At 49.4% G+C, this 16796-nt stretch overlaps 1 protein-coding gene across 1 annotated transcript in view; it reads left to right on the forward strand.

The window, feature by feature from the left end:
• Nucleotides 1-9286: 9286 nt before the first annotated feature.
• Nucleotides 9287-16796, forward strand: part of LOC144506634 (interferon-induced GTP-binding protein Mx3-like) — a 60230-nt gene continuing 52720 nt past the window's right edge. The window contains exon 1 of the mRNA XM_078233004.1: nt 9287-9514. The gene's annotated coding sequence lies outside the window, so the exon portion shown is untranslated. The remainder of the gene's footprint in view (nt 9515-16796) is intronic.

Here is a 16796-nt window from a genome sequence, read left to right on the forward strand (position 1 = left end):
GTGGGATTTTGGTAGTTTACTGGTCACTAGGTAAGGGGGGGTTGCTGGGAGGCATGGTGGACCAGTGAGATGGTGGGGAACCCTTCAGGATGGCTTCCCAATGTAATCCACTGCCTGGCCATTTACCTGAGGGCACAAACAGCAGTGGTTTGTCAGCCCACATGCCAAAGGCAGGGGCTGCAAATTGAAGAATTAAAGGTTCAGTTGACAGCTATTGTCCTTGGCTGTTGGCAGATTTTGCAGGCAGAGCGGGCACCCCATCCACCAGGGGGGGGAGGTCTGGCAGCTGTCTCAAGGTGACTTACCAAGGGGGTGAGGAAGGGCACAGTATTCATCTGCTCTCTGGCTTACAGAGGGAGCCCCGGCAGTAACTGTTGCCCCCAAAGCCACCATTGGGGGGGGGCGGGGGGGGCGGTTAACCCTCTGATCATCAGAGCCTTGCCGCCTTGGGGGTTGGCAGAAAAATGGTTTGTTTTCCTCCGTTGTAGCCCCAGCAGGAAAAATACACCTCCTTCCCTCCCTCCCTTCCTCTCTCTCTCTCCCCCTCGCCTTCTCTTCTCTCAAAGTGATCACCACTTTGTGTTTGGTCTCCAGTGTAGAAGAGAGCGCAGTGTGAGCAGCGAGTTCAGTGTGGCAAAGTTGAAAGAAGCACAAGTGAAACTGCTTCACCCGGAAGGAGTGGTTGAGGCCTTGGACAGTGAGAAGAGAGGGGATAAAGGGAGCGAGTGTTACACCTCCTGCAATTGCGTGGGAAGATGTTATGAGAAGGGGTGAAACAGAAAATGGAAGCAGGAGTAGGCCATTTGGTCCTTCGGGCCCAGATTGATGGGAAGGGTAGAATGAGGGATATGCTGTACCATGAGGTCATGCATTGTGGTTGAGTACAATTCTGCTGCCGCTGATGGCCCACAGCCCCTTATGGATATCCAGTCTTGAGCTGCTAGACCTGTTCAAAATGTATCCCATTTGCACAGTAGTAGTGCCATACAACTCAATAGCGGGTATCCTCAGTGTGAAGGTTGGACCTCATCTCCACAAGTTGACTGCGTGGTAGTCACTCCTACCAACACTGTCATGGACAGATATATCGGCAACAGGTAGATTGGTGAGGACAATATCAGGCCTTGTTGGTTCCCTCACCATCTGCCTGCAGATGCAGTTTTGCAGGGATGTCCTTCAGGACTTGGCCAGTGTGGTCAGTGGTGCTGATAGCAGGCTATTCTTGGTGATGGATGTAGACATCCCCCATCCAGAGTACATTCTGTACTCCTGTCATCCTCGCTGCTTTTTCCAACTGGTGTACATCATCAGGCTGTTGCTTGACCAGTCTGTGGCACAAGGCCCTTGATGTTAGTAAGGAGGACTCTGCAGGGTTGGCAGGCTGCGTTTACCATTATCATTTCCGGTGCCTTGGTCGATGCGGGGTAGTCCGTCGGATCATTCTTTTCTGATTGTGATGCAACTGTGGGAATTGCTAGGCCGTTCCAGGCGCGATTAAAAATAAACCACTTTCCTGCGGCTTTGGAGTCACATGTAGACCAGACTGGGTAAGGATGGCAGATCCCCTTCCCTATAGGGCATTAGGGAGGGTTTAAAAACAATCGAGATTGTTGTCATGGTCACTGTTGTGATGGCCAGGAAGGCCGTGGGAGATCATTCATAGATTTCCCCGTGGACTTTGTGGAGTACAAGCTTCCTTATTGAGCAGTCGGAGGCTCACCCAATGAGAGGTGGTCAGCAGAGGTCCTTAAACCTGCTGAGCAACAGCCTGATGTAGTCATACTCACGGATTCATACCTTAAAGGCAATGCCCCAGAACACCACCCTCACCGACCTTGGGTATGTCCTGTCCCATCGGTAGGACAGAATCACCAGAGGTGGCAGCGGGACAGTGGGGTACATTCAGATGGGGCTTGTCTTGGCGGTGTCGTGGCGTTATGTCAAACATGGGCAAGGAAACCACCTGCTGATTACCACCCGATACCACAGCTGGTGAATCTGTACCCCGCCCCCCCCTGCCCACCCTCCCCCCCCGCCCCCATGACGTACATCAATTGGAAAAAACACCGAGGGTAGCAAGAGTACAGAATGTATTCTGGATGGGGGGACGTCTATATCCATCACCAAGTGTAGCCCGCCATCACCACCACTGACCAAGATGGCCAAGTCCTAAAAGGACATCCGTGCTCAATCCAGACCAGCATTGTAAGTCCCAAGTTATAAACTGTCTAGCTGTAAGCTACAGGCCTGGCCTTTCCCTTTGGTGCACAATAAAGGGTCTTTGGTGATGGGAAACTGGTATTTGGCTGATTTCCTATATTGGCGACAAGGAGGATTTTCTTTTCTCCATTTCCCTCTCTGGACAACCTCCGTAAGTCAAGACTCTTCTCCTTTAAGAAAAGTTATTATGCTTCTTTTGGGAAACTTGAACCCTATGACAGCAGTGGAGAAGACTGGGCCCAATATACAGAACACGTGTGTTACTCCTTCCGTCCTATCAACATTGAAGGAGACAAACAACAAAAGGTGATGTTGTTGACAGCATACAGATCCCGACTTTCGTGATAAAATGTCTGACCTATCTGGATGTCCCTGTCAAAAACTGGTCATGAGCTAAGAGACTTGGTGAAAAAAGCCCGCTGTTCAGTAATATCACTTCAACATGGCTGGGAGAACTCCTGGGGAGCCTATCACTGAGTTCTTGGCCAAGTTGTGGAAGTCGACAGAATACTGCAAATGAAATGTTGTGAGACAGATTGGTATGTGGAATAAATGGCCTACCTATCCAACAGAAGCTGTTGGCAGAACCCAATTTGAACTTTAAGAAGTCATTGAAATAGCCTTATCACTTGAGAAGGCAGAAACAGTAACTCAGGAACTATAGGGGGCATCAGGCAGCAATATTCTCTAACAAGGGGGAGGGCCGTTGTGTAATCCGTCTTCAATGGAAAGTCCTTGTGTAAATAGGTATTAAAGGACCCCTTTCAATGTAGGAACCCTAATGTCACCACCAGACAGTTAAGGAAAGGCAGTGATGACCCCAGGTATATTAGAGAACATACTCCAGGAAGGTGCAGTTGCCAGACAATGGATTATTCTAAGCACTGTCAAAGGGCACGGCCAAAGCGAAGTTTCAGGAACTGGCAAAATGTGTGCTGTTTAACAATGAAGCCAAGTCCAATACGTGACTGCACCATGCAGGGATCCCCTCTTCCAGACACAGGGACATTACAATGCAATCACAGCAGAAGTTGCCCCAATAATGGTACAATTACTGGGGAATGACCATCCCTTGAAGATGGAGGTAGACACGAGAGCTGCTGTCTCCGTTATTGGAGATCAACCCTATAAGTGACTCAAATCTAATATCCAAGACCTGAGGTTGGAAGATGCGAAGACCAAATTAGCCACGTACATGGGGGATCCTTTACTGATAAAAGGCACCCCCAGTGGCCCCAGTAACCTATAGGTAGCAATCAGCTCATGTCCCACTCATTGTGACTTCCCACAGACCAAGCCTGATGAAAAGAAATTGGCTCCAGCAGATCCAGCTGAACTGGTTGGAGATCTTGAGACTAGGCTGGAGGGAACTGTACAAAATTATCAGTAGATATCCTAGAGTTTTCCAAGAGGGCCTGGGAAAAATAAAAAAGGGCAAGGCTGAGATTTACGTTGACCCTAACGCCACACTGAAGTATTTCAGAATAAGATCAGCCCTCTTATTCCATGCTGAAGATGGAAACTAAACCAAGGTGCCTTGAAAGTTTAGATATATTAAGGCCCGTGCAATTTGCAGAATGGGCTGAGCATGTAGTCCCTGTTCTCAAGCCCGACAAATCAGTTTTTCTGTGTGGGGATTATAAACTAATAGTCAATCAGGTCTCCAAACTCGATAGGTACCCCATGCCCTGAATCGAGGATTTGTACACAAAACTAACAGGTGGCAAGACATTCTCCAAGCTGGACATGAGCCATACCTACCTTCAGCTTGAATTGGACGAGTCCTCACAAAAATATGTGACGATCAACACACACAAGGAACTCTATGAGTATACTCACTTGCCCTTTGGGGGTCTTATCAGCATGTGCAATCCTTCAAGGATACCCAAGGTGGCAGTATACTTAGATGCCGGCTTGGTCACGGGCCCTTCAGAATAAGAACAGCTGGCCAACTTAGAAGAAGTCTTGCAGAGATTTTCTAGAGTGGGAGTTTGTTTGAAGAGGGAGAAATGCTTTTTCCAAGTGGCTGAAATAACTATTTAAGATACTGAGTAGATGGCAAGGGGTTACATTCAGTTCAGGATAAGGTTTTAAAGTTTATTTATTGGTGCCATGAATAGGCTTACATTAACACTGCAGTGAAGTTACTGTGAAAATCCCCCAGTCTCCACACTCCGGTGCCTGTTCCGGTACACTGAGGAAGAATTTTAGCTTGGCCAATGCATCGAACCAGCACGTCTTTCTGACTGTGGGAGGAAACTGGGGCACCCGGAGGAAACTCATGCAGACATGGGGAGAACGTGCAGACTCCGCATAGACAGTGACCCAAACTGGGAATTGAACCCGGATCGTACTGTAAGGCAGCAGTGCTAACCATTGTGCCATCAAGGAAGCACCAACCCTAAAGCAAACCACAGATATGAAACCCTCCCTGGGATTAGTAAATTATTCTGGAAAATTTATCCTGAACTTGCCTTCCATGCGGGTAATCTTCCACACCCTTCTACAAACGCCAGAGATGGTCTTTGGAAGCTCTGCCGGCAGAGGCTTTCTCTAAAGTTAAACGTCAGCCACCATTATCCAACCTACTGGCCCATTTTGACCCTAAGGAAGAACTTGTGATGCTTCGCCATACAGTATTGTGGCAGTGCTGTCTTTGCTGGAAAGGTAGGATGGAAATGCCCTTTGAGTAAGCCTCCAGATCCCTTTCGGAGTGGAGTAAAGGTATTCTCAGATTGAGAAAGGAAGATTGGTGGTTGTATTTGGTGTGGAAAAGTTCCATCAGTACATCTACAGGCGACGTTTTGTTACAGTTACTGACCATAAACCCTTCCTGGGTCTCTTCAGAGAGGACAAGGCAATTCCCCCCTATCGCCTCCGCTCGGATACAGCACTGGGCCTTGTTATTGCAGCCTACAAATAGCTTCTGGAATCCAGATAACCAATGCTAATGCATTGAGTCGTCTCCCATTGCCCACATGGCTGGCTCCTTTACCAGCACTGGATTAGGTTGTGAGGACTCTGAATGTTTTGGAGATTTTGCTGTGTTCGCAAGGCAGATTAAGGCCTGGACCTAAAAAGAACCAGCCTTATCTAATATAATGCATTTGATCCTAGACGGTGGATTACAAGGACAACCCTATCTTATTAAGAAAAGTGAACTTAGTGTTAAGGACGGGAATCATTCTTTGTGGAGGTCCCGAATAATTGCCCTGCCCCAGGATGACATCCAATATTAACTATATAACGGCAAGCCAGGAGTGTCAAAATGAAAATGCTGGCTCGGAATTATGCTTGGTGGCCAGGTCTTGACTCTGATGTCACATACTCAGTGAAGTGATATGACCTGTTCCAGGAAAATCAAAAACTCCCTCCCTAAGCCTCCCTACATCCATGGGAGTGGTCTGGCAGGCCATGGGTGCATGTATGTGTGGACCTTGCGGGGCTCTTCATGGGTTCCATGGTTTTAATCATGGTGGATGCACACTCCAAGTGGTTGGAGGTGCATCACATGGTTTCCACGACATTTCAGGCTACAATCAAGAAATTACGACAAAGCTTCAGTACACACGGAATACCGGAAGTCCTGGTTTGCGATAACGGCATGGACTTTACTCGTGGTGATTTCCAGAACTTTGTCCTCACTAATGGGTACCCGACAAGCCCAAACTGCATCTCATCATTCATCGTCAAATGGACTAGCAGAACGGACTGTGCAAACCTTCAAAAATGGCATGAAGGAACAAACAGCAGCATCCATGTCTATGTGGAGCTTGCACATTCTCCCCGTGTCTGCATGGGTTTCCTCCGGGTGCTTCAGTTTCTTCCCACAGTACGAAGATGCGTGGGTTAGATTGATTGGCCGTGATAAATTGACCCTCGTGTCAGGGGGACTAGCAGGGTAAATATGTGGTGTTACAGGAATAGGGCCTGGGTGGGATTGTGGTCAGTACAGACTCGATGGGCCGAATGGCCTCCACCTGCACTGTAGGGATTCTATGAGTTAATGTGCCTGACCCAGCTCGGCCTTTGATGGACCTCAGACTGACTGTTAAATGGTGGAATGGACCTTCTTGCAGTGGGGATACTGAGAGAGACATGGGCCAAAGGGAGGAGAGATGTTATGGTGGCCACAAAGGCCACGGAGGGTCATTGATAAATCTCCTTGTGGACTTCGTGGAGTACATGCTTCTTTATTGAGCTACCAGAGGGTCATCAAATGAGAGCGGACAGCGGGGGTTTTTAATCCTGCTAATCAAACCAGACTGGCATTGGTTCCAAGGGGTAGACTGTCTGGCTGTAACCGTCAGGCAAAGACATTCACTTTGGTACCGAATAAAGGGTGTTTGGTGATTGGAAACTGGTGCCTGGCTGAATTACTGCAGTCACCATTACTGAGACAAGAGTGCACAGCTGACCATTCTAGAGACTTCTTTGTGACGGCCAAATGATAAAAAGAGCTTGGCCCATAACCTCCGACTAGCGACGGAAAGCCATGGACCACCAAAAACAGTTGAATTTTTTGCACTTACTTCGGTTGAAAAATTGCATTCCAGGTGGGTGGCACAGTGGCACAGTGGTCAGCACTGCTGCCTCACAGCACCAGGGACCCGGGTTCAATTCCTGGCTTGGGTCACTGTCTATGTGGAGTTTGCACTTTCTCCCCGTGTCTGCATGGGTTTCCTCTGGGTGCTCCGGTTTCCTCCCACATTCTGAAAGACAAGCTGGTTAGGTGCATTGACCCAAACAGATGCCGGAGTGTGGCGACTAGGGGAATTTCACAGTAACTTCATTGCAATGTAAGCCTTACTTGTGACTAATAAATAAACTTTCCTTCTTAGCTCCCTTTGGCCTTCAGTGGGACTATCTTCACAGGCCCCAGCGTGGCGCAGGAGGACTCTAACCAGGCCCTTATGACGGGGCCAGACTGACAATGTCCACTGAAGTCTAGCTTGGAAACAGAAGCTTAAAAGTGAAGGCAGAGAGATCAAAAGGATTCTCTCCTAATATAAATGTATGTTGAAGCTTTATTTGGTTTTTTTGCTACTTCTTTTAAGTAGTTAATCCTATTGTTATTGGCTCATTTAAAGTGTAATTTTTAATTTTATTTAATATGAATAAATGAACATAGATTTTATTATTTGTTTTAAATCTGTGAAACTACTTAAATCCCATCCCCGTAACCCCTTGCATTTACCCTAGCTGATCCCCCTGACACTAAAGGGCAATTTAGCGTGGCCAATCCACCTAACTCACGCATCTTCGGACTGTGGGAGGAAACCAGAGCACCCAGAGGAACCCACGCAGACACGGGGAGAACTTGCAGACTCCACACAGACAATGACTTGAGGCCGGAATTGAACCCGGGTCCCTGGCGCTGTGAGGTAGCAGTGCTAACCACTGTGCTACCATGCTACCCATTGGGGCAAGACTGCAGTGCAACCCTTGAACACCTAGATAACAAGGACACCTATATCAGACTCTTATTTATTGACTACAGCTCAGCCTTCATCACCATTATTCCCACGAAACCCATCTCCAAACTCTGTAGCCTGGGCCACGGCACCTCCCTCTGTGACTGGATACTGAACTTCCTAACTCACAGACCACAATCAGTAAGGATAGGCAATAACACCTCCTCCATGATCATCCTCAACATCAGTGCCCCACAAGGCTGTGTTCTCAGACCCCTACTATACTCCTTATACACCTATGACTGTGTGGCCAAATTCCCCTCCAATTCAATTTTAAGTTTGCTGATGACACCACCGTAGTGAGTCAGATCTCAAGCAATGACAAGACAGAGTACAGGAATGAGATAGAGAATTTGGTGAACTGGTGCAGCAACAATAATCTCTCCCTCAATGTCAACAAAATGAAGGAGATTGTCATTGACTTCAGGAAGCGTAAAGGAGAACATGCCTCTGTCTACATCAACGGGGACAAAGTAGAAAGGGTCGAGAGCTTCACGTTTTTAGGTGTCCAGATCACCAACAACCTGTCCTGGTCCCCCCCATGCCAAAACTATAGTTAAGAAAGCCCACTAACACCTCTACTTTCTCAGAAGACTAAGGAAATTTGGCATGTCAGCTACGACTCTCACTAACTTTTACAGACCATAGAAAGCATTCTTTCTGGTTGTATCACAGCTTGGTATGGCTCCTGCTCTACCCAAGACCGCAAGGAACTACAAAAGGTCGTGAATGTAGCCCAATCCATCAGGCAAACCAGCCTCCCATCCATTGACTCTGTCTACACTTCCCGCTGCCTCGGCAAAGCAGCCAGCATAATCAAGGACCCCACGCACCCCGAACATTCTCTCTTCCCTCTTCTTCCTTCGGGAAAAAGGTACAAAAGTCTAAGGTCACGTACCAACCGACTCAAGAACAGCTTCTTCCCTGCTGCTGTCAGACTTTTGAATGGACCTACGTCACATTAAGTTGATCTTTTTCCACACCCTAGCTATGACTGTCATACTACGTTCTGCACTCTCTCCTTTCCTTCTCTATGAACGGTATGCTTTGTCTGCATAGCGCGCAAGAAACAATACTTTTCACTGTATACTAATACGTGTGACAATAATAAATCAAATCAAATCAACACTTTAGTCATGTCAGCTTTAAGAAAGCAAACTGTTGGTTTAAACTTGGAATGATTTCACATCGGGACTTCCCTGCATAATCCCTGTAAATTGGGATTCAGGCTGGAAGTTACGGACCCCAGACTGTCGAGCTGTAAACCGCAGGCATTGTCTCTGGGATTTTCACAGTAACTTTATTGCAGTATTAATGTAAGCCTACTTGAGACACTAATAAGTAAACTTAAACTTCTCTTTTGTACACAATAAAGTGTGTTTAGTGACGGGAAACTGGCATTTGGCGGAATTACTACAGTCACCATTACTGAGACAAAAAGTACACAGCCGGAGGGGTTCCAGAGACTTCACTCCGATGGCTAGCTGCCACAAAAGAACTTCTCCCAGAAGCTGCAGCTGATTAACTTTCAGTTTCAATTCACCAGAAACAAAACCGAAATCACTCAGATGACTTCATTCCAGCCAGCCCCTGTATTAAAAGTGTTTGTGTGATTGGGCTGGCTGCTTTATCCTGAGGGTCGGGAACCTCAGTTTTCAACTGCTCTGTTGTAATTCTAAGCTCAGAGGTTGGAGTTCTGAGTCATTGTAGCTCGTCTCACTCGCAACTGAATTGTTCAGAAGTCCTGCACCTCTGAGTAGCATTATCCATTCACTGGGTGAGATCGAGACATCTAATTTCTGTCTGCCAGCCTAATACAGGTAAAAGTTTCTTAAACTCTACCGAACTGGTTCAGTTTAATGTCATTTGTTGTACAAAAGATTTGCAATGATTTCAGTAATTTCCGTCCCAAACCTGTGAGTCCTGCTTTCTGAATATAAATGTTTACTTTTTCATGTCATTTAATTTCCTTTTTCCTTTGTGTCAGTTTCAGAAAATGTAATGTTTATCGCGTTACAGATCTTGTCAGATCCTGTTGTTCCTGTAGGTTAGTGCCTTTAGCTAAGGCACCCCCCACCCCACCCCACCAATTACCACCCCGTCCAGTCGCCGCCCCCGCTCCACCCCCTCCATCCCACTCCGGCCGATCGCCATCTTGGCTAATCCCCGATGCAGAGTATCCCGCACTAGAGGTACCCCTGCCTCCCCGTCATGGCCTCACCCTTGTCATGAAGCTTGCCCCTTCAGACCCTGCTCCCTCAGCAACCACCCCCCCCCCCCCCCCCACACCCCCTTGGCACTGCCTGGTTCCTGGTGGGCACTGGCAGGGCACCAGGCTGGCAGTGCCAGGCTGGCATTGCCCAAGGGACATAGCCCAGCCCTGTCCCCAGCCACCCAGGGGTCTTCAATGCCTGCCGGTCCCACCAGCGAGGCCATCACATCAGGTCCCCATTGGTAGGGAAGATAAGTGATGGTGAGGACCTCCACTGGCGAGATGGTAAGGATAACTGAGCCCAGATGATTGTGTCCAGGACTCACTAATATGTCTGATTTGATCCAAGTTTTCAAGTTAAGGCGAACAGAAAGGGTTGGTAACCAAAGGTATGAATAGATAGGGAGCAAAGAGTTGAGGAGATCTTGTCCCACAGTGGGAAGTCTCTCTCTAAGTCAGGAGCTCCCAGTTCAAGTCCCACTCCTAGTCCTGGTGGCCATGGAAGATGGGTTCATAATGTGAACAAAGAGGTTGAATGTCAATTACTAAGTATCGCCCGCAGGTGCCAATGGCAGACAGCAAGATTAGCCATGCAATGGAAAGAAATTGGAGCCTCCACCATCACTACCCATAGCTCTAGGCTCCAACATGCATTTAAAAGCGTATGTTGCCACAGCAACTCAGACCCCTTGTGGGGAGGGGAGCCAGTTGTCTCGGTTGTCTGGTCCGCTGGTGCAGACTGACCACTGGCAACAGCACAGGGTTACATCCCTGTCCCAACAGGGGTGGGTTCAGGACCTGTGTCCTTGCCACACAGTGGTGGAAGTTGTGTGGATTGGACCTGCTCTTGGGAAGGTAGTAAACACTGTAAGAAGTTTAGCAACACCAGGTTAAAGTCCAACAGGTTTATTTGGTAGCAAAAGCCACACAAGCCTTTTGCTACCAAATAAACCTGTTGGACTTTAACCTGGTGTTGTTAAACTTCTTACTGTGTTTACCCCAGTCCAACGCCGGCATCTCCACATCTTGGGAAGGGAACCCTGAGGAAGTAGGGAATGAGGTGACAGCTTGTGATTGAATTGAATGACAGGGCAGGTTTGCAAAGCTATAAGGGACCCACCATGTTTCCAAAACCCAATGTTCCTGCAAAACATTGAAAGTTAAGAGGATCTCCAGGTGTACTGGTCACAATTTATATGAGACGATGTGGATTGCTCTACAGGAAGCCAGCATGGATTTGAGAGGCCGAATAACATCCCTCTGTGCCAAATGACTCCATGAGCTACATTTTCCGGAGTGGCAGAGACCCCACATGTCTGGCTAAAAGGTCGGGCGGGAGCCTGGAAAGGCTGCCTTGCACCAATGAAATGGCCAGTGAATTGAGGCTGGACTTCCATTCGTTAGGACAGGCCCCACCCCCAAGAGTTGCTGGCTGATCAGAGGCCAGCAGCTCTCCAGTACCAACAGCGCCACTGTGAGCAGTGGCAAATCCTGGTACTGCACCAGGAGCTTGATGTGGCATTCAGCGCTCGAAAAGTAAGCTTACATTAACACTGCAATGAAGTTACTGTGAAAATCCCCGAGTCGCCACACTCCGGCGCCTGTTCGGGTACACTGAGGGAGAATTTAGCATGGCCAATACACCTAACCAGCACGTCTTTCGGACTGTGGGGGGAAACCGGAGCACCCGGAGGAAACCCACACAGACACGGGGAGAACGTGCAGACTCCGCACAGACAGTGACCCGAGCCGGGAATCGAACCCATGTCCTTGGCGCTGTGAGGCAGCAGTGCTAACCACTGTGCCACCTTGCCGCCCTAATGGGACTTGGTAAGTAATTGGGGTGTTATAGTGGGGTAAGGGGTTTGGGGAATGGGTGCGGTGGGAGGGTGCGAGGGTTTGGAAGAGGGAGCGGATTCTCCCGGCCCGCTCGCCCCCATCCCATATCGCGATTGCCCGGAGAATTGGGAGTGGACGGGAAAGCGGGTTTGGTGCCATTCGCCAAACCCGCTGCGACCCTCGCAAGACCTGCTGCCGGCCCCGATCGTGTTCCTGGCCATAGTGCGCAGGAACCTGGTGCATATTAAAAAGACAAACATTTAAATATAATTAGTGGATTTGCAGCCTGAGTCAAACAGTCCTCCCTATCCACCCGCTTCCCCAGCGGGATCTGCAGCGAGCGGGGCTTTGTACTGGCGTGTTGGACCCCGAAGGTCGAGGAAGCACCACCCACCCCTCAGCAAATGAGAGGCATCATCCCCCCCCCCCAACCACCCCCCCACCCATCATGCAGGCCTGAGGTTTATCCGACCCGATCCCCCACTCAAGCTTCCTCCCCCCTCAGACACCCACTGAGGCCCACAGTCAGTACCCCTTTACCCTCAGCCCCCTCCCCACCCCACTCAGCTTCCCTCCAGACCTAGCACCTTGGCAGTGCCAATAGTGCACTGCCTCAGGCACCCTGGCACTGGCACCCTGGCCTTGAGGGGGCTTGAGCAGATAGGTGCAGTGGCCATTTGCCCCTCTGCTGCTGCCAGGCTGCAGAAGAAGGGTGCCTCCAGGGTCCTAGGGGTTGGGTGGTCCCGGGCTGGGGGCAAGGGGTTGACCTCACCACTCTCTGTTGAGATGGGGGTGTCATGGCTGGACTGCCTCTTCTAGCCCTGGCAAACTTGACCCCTTGGCATGGTGATTTCATGATGTGGAGATGCCGGTGTTGGACTGGGGTAAGCACAGTAAGAAGTCTCACAACACCAGGTTAAAGTCCAACAGGTTTATTTGGTAGCAAATACCATAAGCTTTCGGAGCGCTGCTCCTTCGTCAGATGGAGTGGTCTCTGTTCTCCAACAGTGCACAGACATAGAAATCAAGTTACAGAATACTAATTAGAATGCAAATCTCTACAGCCAGCCAGGTCTTAAAAGGTACAGATAATGTGGTTGGAGGGAACATTAAACACAGGTTAAAGAGATGTGTATTGTCTCCAGACAGAACAGCTGGTGAGATTATGCAAGACCAGGGGCAAGCTGTGGGGGTTACTGATAATGTGACATAAATCCAACATCCCGGTTTAGGCCGTCCTCATGTGTGCGGGACTTGGCTATCAGTTTCTGCTCAGCGACTCTGCGCTGTCGTGTGTCGTGAAGGCCGCCTTGGAGAATGCTTACCTGAAGATCCAAGGCTGAATGCCCGTGACAGTCACGGGCATTCAGCCTTGGATCTTCAGGTAAGCGTTCTCCAAGGCGGCCTTCACGACACACGACAGCGCAGAGTTGCTGAGCAGAAACTGATAGCCAAGTTCCGCACACATGAGGACGGCCTAAACCGGGATGTTGGATTTACGTCACATTATCAGTAACCCCCACAGCTTGCCCCTGGTCTTGCATAATCTCACCAGCTGTTCTGTCTGGAGACAATACACATCTCTTTAACCTGTGTTTAATGTTCCCTCCAACCACATTATCTGTACCTTTTAAGACCTGGCTGGCTGTAGAGATTTGCATTCTAATTAGTATTCTGTAACTTGATTTCTATGTCTGTGCACTGTTGGAGAACAGAGACCACTCCATCTGACGAAGGAGCAGCGCTCCGAAAGCTTATGGTATTTGCTACCAAATAAACCTGTTGGACTTTAACCTGGTGTTGTGAGACTTCTTATGGTGATTTCAAGCAGCCTGTGATCAACATCTGCATTCCTGCCTGCCAGCTGTGCAAATTCTGAGGGGGGCAGGGGCTGGACACCCTCAATCCTACATGGTTTGGATGGGAGGTGTCACCCGTTATTTGTGGGTGGGGGTGGGGAGGACACCCGTCTCAGGTGAGGGGTTGGTGGTGCTCCCCTGGTCAGTGGCGAGGTGGGCACCATTCCATTTTTTTGGCGGAGCGGGGGGCTGATAAACAAGCACGGAGATCCGGTCACCCTTTAAAAATGGCGGCCCTGTCTCAGAACAGCGGGGCTGGCCACTGGGTTACCCGATATGAATAAATCAGCATCTATCAGGTGGGAGAATCCCATCAGATAGATACTGTTAACACCAGCGGGAAACTCTCCAGGTTTCCCACTGGTGTGGGCACTTTGTCCCAATTCGGGAGAATCGCGGTTGGACTGTGGGGGGAGGAGGGATGGGGAAGCTGTGGGGATGACACCTTTGGGTGAGCCCTTCAATGGGCAGAAGGAAACTTGACAGGCCGGGCACTAACGTCAGCTTCACACCACTGGTTAAATGCCAGCGGTGAAGGGTTGAAGCCCTTAAGTAAGCAATCACTACCCCCTTAAGTGTCTCAGTTGGCCGACTGGTGGCCAGACTCCCAATAACCACCACCCCCCCCCCCCCCCCCCCCCCCCCCCTCTCCCCGCACCACTCGCCTCAGATAAAGTTGGGACAGGCCACAGCTGGATTTTACCCGTTGCCCCGCCTTCAAACCCAGCAGCAGAGGAGTGTAATACCACGTCCTATAACTCTATAAATGGAACCGTCAACATCGCTGATCACGTTTGTTGTTCTGTGGAATTGTGTCCTGGATAAATTTTCCTGAAAAACAACTGACTATTCTTCAAAAAATAGTTAATTGGGTGTGAACCCCCTGGGAAAGCCGCATGTTATCAAAAATATAAAATGCAAGTCCTTCCTCTTGTCGCTGCTGCTGTATCGTGCTAAGGTGTGGCGTCACAGCCACATGTGATCAACATATTAGCATGACTTACCCTTCATGCCATATTTCATGCAGCAAAAGTTTCACTGAAGGGGAAAAAAAAGAAAGCCCTCCAACGCTTGGTTTTTACAGTCATACAGGAAACAATGCAACCCGTACACCTATCAGGTAGAGGCAGCCCCCAATGTTTGGTTCTCGGGTTTTCTTTATTCATTCCTAGGACATGGGCGTCGCTGTCTGGCCAGCATTTATTGTCCATCCCTAGTTGCCCAAGGAGGGCAGTTGAGAGTCAACCACATTGCTGTGGCTCTGCAGTCACATGTAGGCCAGACCAGGTAAGGACGGACGGTTTCCTTCCCTCAAGGATATTAGTGAACCAGATGGGTTTTTAATGACAATCAACAATGGTTCATTGGTCATCAGTAGATTCTTAATTCCAGATTTTTATTTATTGAATTCGAATTCCACCGTGTGCCGTGGCGGGATTCGAACCCGGGTCCAATGAAGATTGGCTGAGTTTCTGGATGAATAGTCTAGCGATAATAGCACTAGGCCATCACCTCCCCTCTCTCGATTAGTACCAGTGCTGGCACAATGACCCAGGTTTTACTCATAGAGTCATAGAGTTTTACAGCACAGCAAGAGGCTCTTCGGCCCATCATATCTGTGCCGGCCAATGCTGGGGACAGGGAAGAATGATCAGTCTGAACTTTGCCTCCTTGGTACAATTCATGAAATCCCCAACCCAGGTGTGGGAGCCGTAAGGTGGTGCAGTTGGGATTTAATTTGGCGGTGTTTAAATCCTAGTGGTATAGATGCATAGATGAATGCATAGAGGCTCGATGTCAGCTATAGGTCAGTTCCTAGCACTGAGTCTGAAGGTTTTAGTGTCAGGTCTCACCCCTGAGACTGAAAGTCAAGAAATCTAAGGTGATGTTTGTGTGGTGAGTAATCAGTCAGTAACTGTCGGAGTTACCGGATTTCAGGCGAGGGTTAAATCAAGACCCTGTCTGCCCTCTGGATGTAGAAGATGAATCTTCCATGGAGTGACAGATCTGTCACCTTAGATTGTGACACCACTCCTATTCACATTCGCAATGACAGAGCACCGGACTTCTGGCCTAGGCCTCGGAGTCAGGCCCCAGGCCTCTTCAGAAATACGGAGCCTTCCTGATAGCAGAGCCCTTTCTCATTGCGCAGGATTGACAGCCCCTTTTCACAGCGCTTGGCATCATATTTTGACAATTCTTCATTTACTAACAGACTGAAAAGCCTCATCGGAAAGAATGGTGACGCGAGACTGCAAATCTGGAGAGAATCGGGAAACGCAAGTCTCTCTGGAGAGATGGGGTTCTGCAATATTTCCCGCTCCTTCCTAGTGATGTCACAAGGTTCAAGCCCGCAGTGGAACTCCATTTAAATATATTGTAATCTAATTAACTGACCCCCCCCCCCGCCACCCCACCCCTGCCATATTTCCTCCCCATTTGTATTTTCATACTTTGCCAATGTGACATCACATCGCCGCGGGTTACAAGAGGATCTTCCCCAGATGTGAGCCTGTCATGGGGAACCCCGCTGAGGTGTAAAGTTGAATATAGCTCCAGTGCGATTCGGACATGGATAGGTACTGCCCCCTGGCACAGGTTGGCACTGGCAGGTTGGCATAGGCCAAACTGGCAGTGCCAATGTGTGCCAGGCGGCAGACCCTAGGGGGAGCCTCATGGTGCGCAAGGGGGACATGTGTGTATAATGGTGGGGGGGGGGGGTTGGGTGTGGAGGGATATGGTGGCGATGTCTGTTGTTGGGGTGGGGGTGGGGGGGCGGGGAGGGGAGGAGAGAGAGAGGGTGATGCCAGCGTTGGACATGGGAGTGGGGACGTTGCTGGTCTTGATCCCGGGGGAGGGGCAATGCCAGCATTAAAAGGAGCAGCGGGGGGGGGGGGGGGGGGTGTATGGTGTGGGAGGGTGTGTTGAGGGGAAGCTGCCATTGATCAGAGGGGGTTGGGTGGTTGGAGCCCCTGAGACCTCTGTGTGGAGGTAGGGGGGAGGTTATTTCTTAGTTTGATCAGGGCACCCTTCTCAGTGCAACCGGCTTTACCAGTGTGTTTAGCCCCCGCCCCTCAAAATGATGGCGTGGAACTTGCCTCCCAGCTTTCCATTGACAAAGTGCCATAGGAAGTGGAGAGGAAACCGCCTGTTTCTCTGGATAATCAGTAAAACAGATTATCTGGCCATTAT

This window comes from Mustelus asterias, chromosome 17, assembly GCF_964213995.1.
Source record: "Mustelus asterias chromosome 17, sMusAst1.hap1.1, whole genome shotgun sequence".
Lineage (NCBI taxonomy): Eukaryota > Metazoa > Chordata > Chondrichthyes > Carcharhiniformes > Triakidae > Mustelus > Mustelus asterias.